This window comes from Alexandromys fortis, unplaced genomic scaffold (assembly GCF_014885135.2).
Source record: "Alexandromys fortis isolate MF-2015 unplaced genomic scaffold, M_Fortis_MF-2015_v1.1 scaffold_127, whole genome shotgun sequence".
NCBI classification, from domain to species: Eukaryota; Metazoa; Chordata; class Mammalia; order Rodentia; family Cricetidae; genus Alexandromys; species Alexandromys fortis.
Window position 1 is genome coordinate 4,522,668 of NW_026068006.1, and position 3,929 is coordinate 4,526,596.

Below are 3,929 nucleotides of genomic sequence, written 5' to 3' on the forward strand. Positions count from 1 at the left end.
AGCAAAGGGGGAAGCATAACAATAGACTCTGAGGAAATCCAGAGAAACATTAGGTCATGTAAAACCTGTATGCCACAAAATTGGAAAATCTAAAAGAAATGGACAAATTCCTTGATTGATACCACTTACCAAAGTTAAATCAAGATCAGATAAACAATTTAAATAGACCTGTAACCCCTAAGGAAATAGGAGCAGTCATGGAAAGTCTCCCAAGGGGGAGAAAAAGTCCAGGAGCAGACAGTTTTAACACAGAATTCTACCAGACTTTCAAAGAGCTAATACCAATACTTTTCGAATTATTCCACCAAACAGAAATGGAAGGAACATGGTCATAACTAAAAGAAAAGAGAGGGGAAGAAAGACACTGAAATTGTTTCAGCTGTGTGGCTTCCCAGGACAGGGACAGGAAGCAGGAGTCAGACAGCCCTGGTAGAAAGTCAGCAAGCCTTTCTATGGGACAAGCCATAGCTCTACAAACCTCAACTCCATTGCGGGCTTCTATAAGGCAGTGCTGCCTCTGGCAGACAGGACAGCGGCAAAGGGAATTCCATTTGTCATGCTCTGTGGAGAAACTTAAACAAAAAGGCACAAGACCACTGCAGTAACAAAGACAACATTATACAGCACAAAACACAGTTGTAGACCAATGGATATAATAGAGAGGACCGGGAAATCAGCACACACAGCTGAAGTGCATCTCGGGAAAGATGTGAAACTTACATCGGGAAAAAGCCTCTTCAACCAATGGTGCTGGGACAAATAATAGATAACCTCTTGTAAGAAGATGAAACTAAATCTATAGCTCTCGATTCAAAACAGACCAAAGACCTTAATATAAGACCAGAAACTTTGAAACTGCTTAAGCAACATTTCAGAATGTAGGCATAAACAAGACTTTCTGGAAAAAAAAAAAAAAAAAAAACAGTCCGGTAGAGCAGGAAATAATCCCAGTAACTAACAAATGGAATTGCATGAGACTAAAAGGCTTCTGTGCAGTAAACACAGTCTACAGTGAGGGAGGACATCTTTAACAGCTACACAGCCAATAGGAGATGAGTAATGAACTCCAAAACAGAAACAATGAAAACCGAATCTTCTAGTCAATAGGCAGGCCAATGAATTGTAAGACTACCCTCCCAAGTCTAACACAGTGCTGGTGAGGTCATAAGATGCCATAGTTAGTATGTAAATCTATATAGAGGTTCCCCCTCCCAAAAAAAAAACAGATTAAAACAACCACATTATCTAGCTATATCTCAGTTGTGCATAGACCCAGAAAATTGTAAGTCAACAAATTAGAGTTACTTACACGTCCAAGTTTGCTGCTCTATTCACAACAGCCAAAAATATGTATCTAGCCTAGCTGTCCATCAAAAGATTAATAGATAAACAAAATGCTACACACACACACACACACACACACACACACACAACCTATCCTAGCTTGCAAAGACAGACCAATTCACCTTTATGTATTTTTCCTGTACAGGCCCAGACCTGTTGCATGGTACCAACCATACCAAACGGGATCATCCCCACCCATTCCACCAGCCTCAGATATGAAAATCCTTTAGTAGTTACCTCAGAGACCCACGCTAAATAAATAACACCTGTTCCAGTTTCTCAGGTATTCCTTCTACTTAATGTCACCAGCATACACAAAATAGAAATCTACCAACACCTTTTCCAGAATTCAGCTTCCTATTCCTCCTGTGTAACCTTTAAAAGGGGGGGGGGGACTGTGTAAAAACTAAGGTTTCCAAGATATTAGATTCTAGAATGTCAATATTTGGGGTTTTGCTATCTTAGGATTATGATATTTGAGATTTCCGCTTTAGAGATTTTGTTCTTTTGGATTTCAATGTGTGTGATGTAGGCTTTGAGGATTGTGACTCTCAGGACTGCTGGCCACTGTTAGTCTGTGGTTTCCTCCTATCTGTTCTGCCTCTCTTTCCACCATGTGGACACACAGCATCAGTGATGTGATTGCCTTACCAGTTCATAGCAGATAACTAACTTCCTCATACCAAATGTTTTAAATCTTTCCATTGAAAACTGGGCATAAGCATATAATAAATACGGAAAGTAGCCACCAGTTCTACCAGGCAAAGGCCATCCCCAGTCCCCATACCACACAAAGAATCATCCAACAGAATCTCATGGAAGCATCCAATAGAATCTCATGGAAACATTCAATAGAATCTTAAGAAAGCATCCAATTAGAATCTCATGGAGGCATCCGATAGAATCTCATAGAAGCAGCCAATAGAATCTCATGGAAACAGCCAATAGAATCTCAAGGAAACATCCAATAGAATCTCATGGAAGCATCCAATAGAATCTCATGGAAGCACCCAATAGAATCTCATGGAAGCACCCAATAGGATCTCATGGAAGCACCCAATAGGATCTCATGTTTCTGCCCCTGGTTCATACACTCTTCCCAAGCCAACCTTGTCTGTACCCTTGGAATACTTATAGCTCTCATGTTTGGCAGTCCCAGGGCTCTTGGATCCCCAGGGTTGCTGGAGTGAAGCCATCATCATCTAAGAGACTGCCTTTTGAGGACCACACCACATCCGCAGACTCTATGTGGATCAGTGATGCCCTCTACCAGATTGAAACCCACAGGAGGAATTTGTGTGGCTATTGTTATTCTATATTCCCACAACCTGGTCTGGAAGAGAAGTTCTAAAATATTTAAATGAATGAGTGAGCAGTAGGATTATCTGTTTCAAAGCTCTCAATAGGAACATACAATTAGAGGAGATAATGAACAAAAGTGGGCAAATACAGTATGTACCCAAAAACCGCATTCTTAGCCCATGCCTGTGCAAAATGAATAGACAAGAATCACAAGATGTGAATGAGGTCAGAAAACATACTGTGCTCCAAAAACTCACCTGATAACAAAGTTACCTAGCAACAAAGAGGCTGGGATGTGGAAGCTGCTTTACAAAAAGTCATACAGTAAACTTGACTCCTTCCAAGTTATTAACACCTCCCCCCCAAAAGTAAATAATATTAAACACTAAAGTTTCTTTAATTGAAGCCACAGAAGGAATCCAAGGGTTAGGAATATTTGAGAAAAAAAAATCATACAATCCCAAAACAATAATCATAATTAACTTGGCCAGTAGTCTTAGAACATAATGGCAAAATTAAGAATGAAAGGGCAAAGGTCATAAAATACTGGGAAACTGGGTTGTGTTTCTGGAATCCACTTGTCTTAACTCCAAAGGATGACTGTTTGGGCTCACAGTTGTGGGCTTTCAGTACATGCTTGGTTGGTCCATTGCTTTGGACTTGTGATGTAGAAGAGTATGAAGGCAGAAATACTTCATGGCTTCCAGGAATCAAATAGGGAGAAGGATGCCAAAGTGCCAATACCACACCAAGGTCACACCTCCAGTTCCTTCCACCAGGCCCTACAACTTGGAGGTTCCAGCCACATTAATAAGAACTACTGGATGATGACCAAGCTTCCAGTCCTGAGCTCTCGGAGGACACTTAAGATCCAAATAACAGACTATCCATAAATTTTTTCATTGTGTGTGTGAGCATGTATTTACATGTGTCTGTGTGGCATATGCAATGTATGCAGGTGTGTTTACCCATGCAGGCAGGCACACGTGGAGACAAAAAATTGACATCAGAAGACCCCAATCATTTCTCCATGTATTTGGTTTGGTTTTGGTTTGGTTTTGTCATGGACTGCCACTGTACCTGGAACCCACTCTTGTTTAGACTAGTCTGCTGGCAAGTACAAGCCCCAGAAATCCACCTGTCTTACCCCACCCACCCCCCACTGCAGTTTTAGGCTGTCTTAGCTAGGGTTGCTGTTACTGTGATGGAACAGCATGAACAAAGAAGTTGGGGAGGAAAAGGTTTATTCTGCTTACACTTCCATATTGCTATTCATTGAAGGA